This window comes from Hoplias malabaricus, unplaced genomic scaffold, assembly GCF_029633855.1.
Source record: "Hoplias malabaricus isolate fHopMal1 unplaced genomic scaffold, fHopMal1.hap1 scaffold_203, whole genome shotgun sequence".
NCBI classification, from domain to species: Eukaryota; Metazoa; Chordata; class Actinopteri; order Characiformes; family Erythrinidae; genus Hoplias; species Hoplias malabaricus.
This window is the reverse complement of record NW_027101226.1, coordinates 55,001-68,265: the sequence shown is the minus strand read 5'-3', so window position 1 is coordinate 68,265 and position 13,265 is coordinate 55,001.

Here is a 13,265-nt window from a genome sequence, read left to right as displayed (position 1 = left end):
GCTCCACCAACTAAGAACGGCCATGCACCACCACCCACAGAATCGAGAAAGAGCTATCAATCTGTCAATCCTTTCCGTGTCCGGGCCGGGTGAGGTTTCCCGTGTTGAGTCAAATTAAGCCGCAGGCTCCACTCCTGGTGGTGCCCTTCCGTCAATTCCTTTAAGTTTCAGCTTTGCAACCATACTCCCCCCGGAACCCAAAGACTCGTGGTTTCCCGCACGCTGCCCGGCGGGTCATGGGAATAACGCCGCCGGATCGCGGGTCGGCATAGTTTACGGTCGGAACTACGACGGTATCTGATCGTCTTCGAACCTCCGACTTTCGTTCTTGATTAATGAAAACATTCTTGGCAAATGCTTTCGCTTTCGTCCGTCTTGCGCCGGTCCAAGAATTTCACCTCTAGCGGCGCAATACGAATGCCCCCGGCCGTCCCTCTTAATCATGGCCCTGGTTCCGGAAACCCACAAAATAGAACCGGAGTCCTATTCCATTATTCCTAGCTCAGGTATTCAGGCGAGAAGGTGGCCCGCTTTGAACACTCTAATTTTTTCAAAGTAAACGCTCCGGACCCCGACCGGACACCCAGCCAAGGGCATCCGGGGGGCACCGGGAGGCAGGGTCTGGGACAGGCGGTGGCTCGCCTCGCGGCGGACCGCCAGCCCACTCCCGAGATCCAACTACGAGCTTTTTAACTGCAGCAACTTTAATATACGCTATTGGAGCTGGAATTACCGCGGCTGCTGGCACCAGACTTGCCCTCCAATGGGTCCTCACCCATGGGTTTAGGATACGCTCATTCCGATTACAGGGCCTCGAAAGAGACCTGTATCGTTATTTTTCGTCACTACCTCCCCGTGTCGGGAATGGGTAATTTGCGCGCCTGCTGCCTTCCTTGGATGTGGTAGCCGTTTCTCAGGCTCCCTCTCCGGAATCGAACCCTGATTCCCCGTTACCCGTGGTCACCATGGTAGGCGCCTATAGTACCATCGAAAGTTGATAGGGCAGACATTCGAATGAGACGTCGCCGCCGCAGAGGGCGCGCGATCGGCCCGAGGTTATCTAGAGTCACCAAAGCGGCCGGGGGGCCCGAGCCCCCCGGATGGGTTTTGGGTCTGATAAATGCACGCATCCCCCGAGAGGTCAGCGCTCGTTTGCATGTATTAGCTCTGGAATTACCACAGTTATCCGAGTAACGTGTGGAGCGATCAAAGGAACCATAACTGATTTAATGAGCCATTCGCAGTTTCACTGTACCGACCGTGTGCACTTAGACCTGCATGGCTTAATCTTTGAGACAAGCATATGTTACTGGCAGGATCAACCAGGTAGCTGCACCGTGGGAAAAGGGGGTGAAACGTCACTCCCCGCCACGTGGGTCGGCCCTACCGAGACCCTTTTCGGGGCCCCGGGTCGGGCGCGGCCGCTCTCGGTGCGTTTGTTCGGAGCAGCACTCCTTTCGGATCTCATGTCCCGACAGAGGAGAACCAGGAAATGTCGATTCGTGGGGCACGCTGGCAAACAGGAGTGGGGCCACGAGTTCAGATGCAGAGCCCCGGACATCGCTGTGCCTGCGGCCGCCGTTTTCGGACTGTCTCAGCGTAGGGGACTGGCCGCCTAAGTCTCCCAAAGATAGGTACGGGAAGGGTAAACAAAACCCATCCCTGGAAGCTGACCCGCAGCATGGGGTAGGATCCCTCTGCTTCTTTTTATGAAGCCTGGCAGGTGCCTACCCAAGGCGGGTCTGGTTTTCCGGTAGAGCAGCATCTCCACGTCGGTTGTCATCGTTCAGACACCTTCATTTCGTACTGCCCTCTGAAATCCTGACGGCCCCGCACTGGAAACGCCCATGCCCACGTTGTGCTCGGCCCGCCCGAAATAACCTCCTATGCAGAAGGGGTGCGACATGCCTGGGATCCTCTCTGACGTTGACGAGGGTCCAAGATTTCTTAACATGACATTCCTTAGCATAGAAGCGCTTGTACAAGTGTCCTTGTACCGCCCACTGGAGTTCCTGGCAATACGAAGAGGACGGAGATAAAAGGGAGATGACGAGGCACCAATAAGGGAATGTTTGGGTTGATGGAACGAGACATGATCTAATAATGGTGTACGTGACTGGGGTCCTATATATGGCTTGGATTTGTTCAATAAATTCAAGAGATAAGAGAGAATCTTTGACTGTCTGTCTTATTCCTCTCTTCTCCTCAAAGAATTCTTTGAGCGTCGATCTTTCTTCCTGGTGATACTTAATCATTAATTTTAAGTTTGCCATAATAATTAACATTCCCTAATCAGAAGCCCTGGATGAACAGAGAGGTTCGCACTCTGCTCAAAGCCAGAGATGCTGCCTTCAGATCAGGATGCAGGGAAGCATACAGCTTGGTCAGAGCTAACCTGAGGAGAGGAATAGCTATAGCCAAGCACTGCTACAAACGCCGGTCCTGATTCACAAAAAAAACAAAAGCAGATGCACATAAATGGAAAAACCTAATGCGTATAAAAGAAGGGCAAAAAACAAGACTGGTGGTCTGAGATTTCTTACCATGGCATCCCTCAGCATAGAAGCGCTCAGGGTACGAGCGTCCTTTGTACCGCCCACTGGAGTTCCTGGCAATATGAAGAGACTAATAGCTATAGCCAAGCACTGCTACAAACGCCGGATTGAGGAGCACTTTACCTCCTCTGACCCTCGGCGTATGTGGCAGGGAATACACGCCCTGACTGACTATAAACCAACTAGCTTTGTTCCATTTACCAACAGTGCTTCACTCCCTGATAAGCTGAACAACTTTTACGCTCGTTTCGACCAGATGATAATGATATCTTCAATAAACGATCCTCCACCGATGACAACCCACTTGTACTTTCCACTTCGGACGTCAGTCGCATGCTGAGTAGAGTGAATGCACGGAAGGCAGCTGGCCCTGATGGTGTACCTGGCCGTGTGCTGAGTGCTTGTGCTGTGGAACTTGCGGGTGTCTTCGCTCTCAACAGAACTACACACTGCATAACCCACCTCAATAATTTCCAAGTGCTTTAAAAGACTAGTTCTTTCTCACTTGAAATCCTGCCTGCCTGCTACGCTGGACCCACACCAGTTTGCTTATCGTTGCAACAGATCCACCGAGGACGCTATCTCAACAGCACTACACACTGCACTAACCCACCTCGCTTGGAAGCATAAGGAAGCATAAAGTAATCTAAATCTCCCTGGTAGGCGGCTGCGTTGACCTTGGACCTCAGAAAATAAAGTGGACCCACACCAGCAGATGACATGGGACACCAAACCGCCACTGACTGTGGAAACTTTACAGGGTAGCTCGAACAATGTGGATTCCGTGCCTCTCCTCTCTTCCTCCAGATTCTGGGACCTTGATTTCTATAGGAAATGGTCCTTGGTCTTCCAGGACCAAGATGGCATCGCGATCACACTGCGAGGCTCAGCGTCTTACCGGTTTTAGTGATGTTATACTTCTGTACTTAGCTATCTCCAGTTTTCTTGCGCAAATAACTCTTGCGAACTACAGTTACGACAGACAGACACTTTTGGAAATTAACATTCACTGCACAAACACCGGATTCAGCATCGGTTGGACTTTAACCAGCTTCAAAACAACACCCCTCCCCCATCTTGGACTTTCCGATCATCTTTCTTTGTTCCTGCTTCCCAAATACACTCCAGTCATGCAGAGGATTAAGCCTTCAACCAGAACTGTAAAGTTCTGGATGGATGGGGCTGACTCCTTCCTTCAGCAACAGTTCCAGCACACCGACTGGAGTGAGTATGCTGCCCGAGCCTGCACAGGCTCACACATCCACTTGGACACCTACACTAACTCTGTCCTGAAATGCATCAACAAGCGCTCAGGGTACAAGCGTCCTCTGTACCGCCCACTGGAGTCCCTGGCAATATGAAGAGACTAATAGCCATAGCCAAGCACTGCTACAAACGACGGATTGAGGAGCACTTTACCTCCTCTGACCCTCGGCGTATGTGGCAGGGAATACACACCCTGACTGACTATAAACCAACTAGCTTTGTTCCATCTACCAACAGTGCTTCACTCCCTGATGAGCTGAACAACTTCTACGCTCGTTTCGACCAGATGATATTGATATCTTCAATAAACGATCCTCCACCGACGACAACCCACTTGTACTTTCCAATTCGGACGTCAGTCACATGCTGAGCAGAGTGAATGCACAGAAGGCAGCTTGCCCTGATGGTGTACCTGGCCGTGTGCTAAGAGCTTGTGCTGTGGAACTTGCGGGTGTCTTCGCTCACATCTTTAATGTTTCGCTTGCCCAGGCAGCTGTACCATCTATCTTTAAGTCAGCCATTATTGTGCCTGTGCCTAAGCATTCTACTGCTTCAGACTTTAATGACTTTCGACCTGTAGCACTCACCCCAATAATTTCCAAGTGCTTTAAAAGACTAGTTCTTTCTCACTTGAAATCCTGCCTGCCTGCTACGCTGGACCCACACCAGTTTGCTTATCGTTGCAACAGATCCACCGAGGACGCTATCTCAACAGCACTACACACTGCACTAACCCACCTCGCTTGGAAGCATAAAGTAATCTAAATCTCCCTGGTAGGCGGCTGCGTTGACCTTGGACCTCAGAAAATACAGTGGACCCACACCAGCAGATGACATGGGACCCCAAACCGCCACTGACTGTGGAAACTTTACAGGGTACCTCGAGCAATGTGGATTCCGTGCCTCTCCTCTCTTCCTCCAGATTCTGGGACCTTGATTTCTATAGGAAATGGTCCTTGGTCTCCCAGGACCAAGATGGCATCGCGATCACACTGCGAGGCTCAGCGTCTTACCAGTTTTAGTGATGTTATACTTCTGTACTTAGCTATCTCCAGTTTTCTTGCGCAAATAACTCTTGCGAACTACAGCTACAAGAGACAGACTCTTTTGGAAATTAACATTCACTGCACAAACACCGGATTCACGCAATCTTTGACTGTCTGTCTTATTCCTCTCTTCTCCTCAAAGAATTCTTTGAGCGTCAATCTTCCTTCCTGGTGATACTTAATCATTAATTTTAAGTTTGCCATAATAATTAACATTCCCTAATCAGAAGCCCTGGATGAACAGAGAGGTTCGCACTCTGCTCAAAGCCAGAGATGCTGCCTTCAGATCAGGACGCCGGGAAGCATACAGCTTGGTCAGAGCTAACCTGAGGAGAGGAATAGCTATAGCCAAGCACTGCTACAAACGCCGGTCCTGATTCACAAAAAAAACAAAAGCAGATGCACATAAATGGAAAAACCTAATGCGTACAAAAGAAGGGCAAAAAACAAGACTGGTGGTCTGAGATTTCTTACCATGGCATCCCTCAGCATAGAAGCGCTCAGGGTACGAGCGTCCTTTGTACCGCCCACTGGATTTCCTGGCAATATGAAGAGACTAATAGCTATATCCAAGCACTGCTACAAACGCCGGATTGAGGAGCACTTTACCTCCTCTGACCCTCGGCGTATGTGGTAGGGAATACACACCCTGACTGACTATAAACCAACTAGCTTTGTTCCATGTACCAACAGTGCTTCACTCCCTGATGAGCTGAACAACTTTTACACTCGTTTCGACCAGATGATATTGATATCTTCAATAAACGATCCTCCACCGACGACAACCCACTTGTACTTTCCACTTCGGACGTCAGTCGCATGCTGAGCAGAGTGAATGCACGGAAGGCAGCTGGCCCTGATGGTGTACCTGGCCGTGTGCTAAGAGCTTGTGCTGTGGAACTTGCGGGTGTCTTCGCTCTCAACAGCACTACACACTGCACTAACCCACCCCGCTTGGAAGCATAAGGAAGCATAAAGTAATCTAAATCTCCCTGGTAGGCGGCTGCGTTGACCTTGGACCTCAGAAAATACAGTGGACCCACACCAGCAGATGACATGGTACCCCAAACCGCCACTTACTGTGGAAACTTTACAGGGTACCTCGAGCAATGTGGATTCCGTGCCTCTCCTCTCTTCCTCCAGATTCTGGGACCTTGATATCCATAGGAAATGGTCCTTGGTCTCCCAGGACCAAGATGGCGTCACGATCACACTGCGAGGCTCAGCGTCTTACCGGTTTTAGTGATGTTATACTTCTGTACTTAGCTATCTCCAGTTTTCTTGCGCAAATAACTCTTGCGAACTACAGTTACGACAGACAGACACTTTTGGAAATTAACATTCACTGCACAAACACCGGATTCAGCATTGGTTCGACTTTAACCAGCTTCAAAACAACACCCCACCCCCATCTTGGACTTTCCAATCATCTTTCTTTGTTCCTGCTTCCCAAATACACTCCAGTCATGCAGAGGATTAAGCCTTCAACCAGAACTGTAAAGTTCTGGATGGATGGGGCTGACTCCTTCCTTCAGCAACAGTTCCAGCACACCGACTGGAGTGAGTATGCTGCCCGAGCCTCCACAGGCTCACACATCCACTTGGACACCTACACTAACTCTGTCCTGAAACACATCAACAACTGTGTGGACTGACTTTGACTGTCTGTCTTATTCCTCTCTTCTCCTCAAAGAATTCTTTGAGCATCGATCTTTCTTCCTGGTGATACTTAATCATTAAATTTAAGTTTGCCATAACAATTAACATTCCCTATTCAAATGCCCTGGATAAACAGAGAGGTTCGCACATTGCTCAAAGCCAGAGATGCTGCCTTCAGATCAGGACGCCGGGAAGCATACAGCTTGGCCAGAGCTAACCTGAGGAGAGGAATAGCTATAGCCAAGCACTGCTACAAACGCCGGTCCTGATTTACAGAAAAAAGAAAAGCAGATGCACATAAATGGAGAAACCTAATGCATACAAAAGAAGGGCAAAAAACAAGACTGGTGGTCCGAGATTTCTTGGCATGGCATCCCTCAGCATAGAAGCGCTCAGGGTACAAGCGTCCTTTGTACCGCCCACTGGAGTTCCTGGCAATATGAAGAGACTAACAGCTATAGCCAAGCACTGCTACAAACTCTGGATTGAGGAGCACTTTACCTCCTCTGACCCTCGGCGTATGTGGCAGGGAATACACACCCTGACTGACACTGACACACCCATCTCAGTTACCTCCATCGTGTATATTTGTAATATTGTACTATAGTGAGAAAGGTTTATTCTATTTTATTTCACTCAGCATGTAGCCAGATAGGCTATTTACTTTGGTGCAGTTTATTATATAAAGTTTATGCACTTTATTAACAAGTTTTCCAGTGTCTGCAGTCATCTTTCTCTAAAACTCACACAAAGACATTATTTGAACTATAATTCCAAAACACCTCAAGTCTGCCTCCTTTGTACTAATTTTGGATTGTTTTCTCACTGATGATTTGTCAAAATAGCTAAAGTTCAGATTTTAAGTAAATTTGCCTTTTGAAAAACTGCCTCCTTTGTACTAATGTAGGATTGTTTTCACAGTGCAAAAAGTGGCATATTGATTAGTCAAAATAGCTCTGATATGTTGTAACCTTAAAAAACATTTTTTCTTGTTTTAAGTCAAAATATCTCACCCCATTGGCAAAGTGTTTTTCTTGACAAGTAAATATGACTCAAATTAAACTTAAATACTATTTTTGAGCAATTTTTACTTAACTGATTTTTTTATTTATATTTCTCAAGGTTTTTGTAGGTTTCACATCAAATAATACTGCATTAGATCAACAAATATAAACTAAAAAGCTTAAATAATTCTTTATTGTGTGTATTCTAAATAAACAAGTATTATTTCATTATATTTTTGAAAGATTATAATAATAATTATCAGCAGCTGAGAAAACTGCCAAAGTACCAAAATATTTTTTATTTGTTGAGACTGTTGCCCTAAACTAAACTCCTGAAAGTCTGTGCCTGCTGTGACTCTCAGAGCTTTGTCAGTCAACACAGTTCACACTATCACCCATCCCCCCGTTTTAGCACCTAGTAGTGGCTTAATGTACATAACAAAAGGTGGCCTAATGGGTTGCAAATTACCCCAGCACTGCCATTTGGCAGCCTCTGGTAGAAAAAGGGGGTATATGAAAATCCTGATAGTTCTAGTGTTGACATTCTGACTGGTGTTCGCTCAGAAGCTTTTAAATTTTTCGCTTCCACCTTAAGTAATGCAGCAGTAACATTAGCTAACTTGAAAATTTGAAAGTAAGGCGTTCGGACAAGAGTTTCAGAAGGACAGGCTGGCTCACTGTGGTTACGTGTTTGTCGGTTTACTGGCATTATAAATATATCAAAGATAGTTGGAAACTTTGTGAAAGGACGTTTGTGTTGCCTTATCAAAGTAGCCAACACTTTAAAAATGTTAATGTCTATGGATGTTGGGCATGTTAAAAGTATTAAAAACATTACAAAACACTTCAACGAATGATAAATATATACGCCATCCCAATCCCAATATATTTGCCTGTAATGGAATATATTGGAATCGGGACGTTCCGGGAGCCACCTGGTGGATTGATGCAAAAGTGCGGGTAAAAGGCCCAAACTTTGAGGATTTTTAGCTCTCACCACGTGTGCCCAGGACCCGACCCCGGGCTCTGCAAAGTAAATCGTCTAGGGGGCGCCGCGCGCTAGGCCGATAAGGTCCACCAAGCGGCGTATCATATATGTGGATTGGGATGGTGTGGTACTACGAAGAGGTAAGCAACTGCTATTTTGTCCACTAAATGGCTTTTCGGAACTAAGACCCCACCACCACCTGTTAGGTCTAAATGGAATTGTGGACCCATTTGTGGCCACATACTTATATATGTTAAGATAGGATAAATCTCCTTCAAAATTATATTGAACAAAAAAATCTGAATTAAAAAAGGGCTTTTTTCAGCAGTAAATTCAGTGGTGGTTGAAGTGAGGGGTATATATATATATATGTTTGTGTGCGCTTTTAAACGTATTTATGTTTATATAAATATTATGTTTGTATAATGTTTATACAAAATCTCATAAACATTGTTCAGAACATTAAACACTGGAATTGTTTCCGTTATTTGGTAAGTTAAGGCTTTATGTTGTTTCAGCAATAACGCCATACACCAGTTGGTGGCAGTAAAGCATCATGATTCACGAAATACACAAACTTAACGTGTTAACACGTTCATAACGCGTCAATACCTTAACGTGTTAACACGAAATTATACGCTACGTGTCAACACGGAGAATCCAACACGTTTAGAGCATAATTTAAAACAAATGAAAAAAAAACAGAGGAATTCAAGTTTATAAAGTGTATTGGACTAAAAACAATAAGCTTGTAGCCTACTTAGTGTATACTCAAATACCTATATGCAAAATTGAGCCATGCTTTGGTACTGCGTTCTTATAATGTTTTTTGTGAATTGACTACACTCGGCTCAGAGTCACAGTCAGAAAACAGCGTTGGCCCACAGCAGGCTCAGTGTCACTTTTCTGAGTGTTCTTCGTCAGTAGTCATGGGAGTCCAGGTGTATGGAATGTCGTTGGTCTCTAAGCGTATTGGATTTGACCATGTTTTTTATGAGATTTTGTATTAACATTATACATATATAAATACGTTTAAAAGCACACACACACACACACACATATATATATATATATAAACCCCTCACTTCAACCACCACTGAACTGCTGAAAAAGCCCTTTTTTAATTCAGAATTTTTTGTTCAATTTCATTTTGAAGGAGATTTATCCTCTCTTAATTTATATATAGAAGTAGATACACATAATTAAATAAAACATGAGTAACTTAATGTATCGTTAAACATACAATACGTTTACAGAAAGAGGAGGATCTGGAAAGTTAATTTCACCATGGGTTTGTATTGACACTGTATTGTTTAGCAGTATGCTATTAAAAGAATGCACATAATTTATCAATGTCAAATCTCAGTATGTGTCACACACATAGTGTGAGAGAATAGTGATGTTTGTTTGATATACAATTATGAAAAGCTTTAGAGCATGTTATGAATGAAGTTATATAATAATATGCATGTTTACAAATTTTAAGGTACTAAACACCAGAGGTTTTTTATTGTGAAAAATTAACTTCCAGTTGCTATGGGGATCAGCTTACTAATATTGCTGTCTTCACACTGCTCACGTAGGGCTCAACGTAGCCATAGGTCAGTGCTTCGCTCACTATGTTATGAATAATTCAGATGAAACGTAGGGACTACGTTCACAAAGGATTTATGTTTCGTGTCAGCTACAGTGTGTGATGTAAATCCTATCATGAATATGTAAGGATTAGTTAAATGCTGTTTTAACTACAGTAACTGAAAAATATCACTGGTGAACAAGACAAAATACATATTCAATTATAACTGATATCACAACAAAAATATAGAATTAGAAACAGTACATAAAAACCCAAACAAAGTGTAGTGTAGCGAAACTGGTGGACTCTCTCTTTGTCTGTGTGTAGATGGATATAATCTCGGTGTGGGGACTAAAACTTGTTTACAGACTCACATTTTTAGTTATACAAATACACGCATTTTTGTGTGTGTACGATTGTTTACATGTGTAAGGAAGAGACGTTATAAAAAATAACTAAATACTCTATAAAGGACTTAAATCCAGGATAATAAGTCTGAATTAATGAAGACACGGCCCCTGTGCATAACTCGTGCGGGAGTTTAAATATCATTTGATTAGAATACAACACTTTTCATGTGTTTAATGAATATATTTTTTGTTAAATATTGGTTTTAATCATAACATAAATGTGTCGCTTTGTCAGTTAGCAAAGTTACATCAGCCAGTAATGTTAAGCTACAGCCCGGTCTCACACCTACTCGTGATATAGTAATCTGCAATTCGTGACATATCGCATATTTTCAGCATGAATTGCAGTCTCCTATATATGTGACTATATCACAAGTAGGTGTGAGACCAGGTTGTAAGCTATCACTACCTCGGGATGTAAAGGTCTTCCATGTGTCTTAGCAAATTACAAATAATTAAAATAAATGTTTTACAGTTACTGAAAGACATCTACGAAGAAATGTACTGCTTAAATATAATATATAACACTTGTGTCAAATATATTGCAATTGGGATGGTTAAAGTAAAGACTTATACATTTTGGGAAAACATTTTATATAGTTAAAAAAAATACATGTTTCCATACAGCCCAAGTCCCTCTGATCCTTTTTCTGTAATTAGAAGTGTAAAATTCTACTGTCAAAAACCCATATATTTTTTTGACTGGAATATATTGGAAGTTGGATTATCAGATCTTGGCTTAGGAGTGAAATATCTTCAAAGTAAGACCAGTTTCGTCTAAGTCTGAGTGTCATCAACTCAGGGTGTGAGTTTGGAGATGATTGGAGGACATAAATTTTTTCACTTAAAAACAACTCATAGGGGGACCCCTTTTAGTTTTTTTGAGTGAAAATATTTATTCTCTCCAATCTTCTCCAAACTCACACGCTGAGTAAGATAGACCCAGACAAAGATAGACCCGTTTGTAAAAACCTCTTATGTTGTTCTGAAGCTGAGATCTGATAATCCTACTTCCAATATATTCAAGTCAAAAAAAATATATGGATTTTGGACAGTAGAATTTTACAACTCCAAAGACAGATATGAGATCAGGGAGTCATGGGATATATGGCTAAATGTATTTTTAGACATTACAATTATGTTTTCCTAAAACGTGCTCTGATGACAATATGTAGTGATGGGACACCATCCCACTTTGAACATATTTGACACAATATATATGGTAATTGAACAAGCATCCCACTTACAATATATTTGAAGCCATAAGGATGTATGGTAATTGGACAACCATCTCATTTCCAATATATTTGACACCATCAGGATATAGGGGAATTGGACAACTATCCCACTTCCAATATATTTGACACCATCAGGATGTATGGGAATTGGACAACCATCCCACTTCCAATATATTTGACACCATCAGAATATATTGCAATTGGACAACCATCCCACTTCCAATATATTAGACACCATCAGGATAACCATCCCACTTCCAATATATTTGACACCATCAGAATATATTGCAATTGGACAACCATCCCACTTCCAATATATTAGACACCATCAGGACAACCATCCCACTTCCAATATATTTGACACCATCAGAATATATTGCAATTGGACAACCATCCCTCTTCCAATATATTTGACACCATCAGGATGTATGGGAATTGGACAACCATCCCACTTCCAATATATTTGACACCATCAGAATATATTGCAATTGGACAACCATCCCACTTCCAATATATTAGACACCATCAGGACAACCATCCCACTTCCAATATATTTGACACCATCAGAATATATTGCAATTGGACAACCATCCCTCTTCCAATATATTTGACACCATCAGAATATATTGCAATTGGACAACCATCCCACTTCCAATATATTAGACACCATCAGGACAACCATCCCACTTCCAATATATTTGACACCATCAGAATATATTGCCATTGGACAACCATCCCTCTTCCAATGTATTTGACACCATCAGAATATATTACAATTGGACAACCATCCCACTTCCAATATATTTGACAGCAATTGGACAACCATCCCACTTCCAATATATTCGGAGGCCGGAAATACCCCATCCCAAACCCAATATAATATACATGTGTTGGGACATTCCATGTGCCACCTGGTGGACTGATGAAAAATTGCGGATAAAAGGCCCAAACTTTGATTATTCATATCTCTTTCCACGTGAGGAGTAGAGACTCAGCGAGGGCGCGGAACTTCGTGGCGTGTTCCCCTGAGCGCACTGGACCCGCTCTCGGGCTCGGCAAAAATCATTTAACGGGCGCCGCGCGCTAGCGCTCTGGTCCCGTCCGATGGCAATATACCATATGTGGATTGGGATGTTGAGTGGCTTTCTTAAGTTAAGGCTTTATGTTGTTTCAGCAATAACGCCATACACCAGTTGGTGGCAGTAAAGCATCATGATTCACGAAATACACAAACTTAACGTGTTAACGCGAAATTATACCCTACGTGTCAACACGGAGAATCCAACACGTTTAGAGCATAATTTAAAACAAATGAAAAAAAAAAAAAAACAGAGGAATTCAAGTTTATAAAGTGTATTGGACTAAAAACAATAAGCTTGTAGCCTACTTAGTGTATACTCAAATACCTACATGCAACATTGAGCCATGCTTTGGTACTGCGTTCTTATAATGTTTTTTGTGAATTGACTACACTCGGCTCAGAGTCACAGTCAGAAAACAGCGTTGTCCCACAGCAGGCTCAG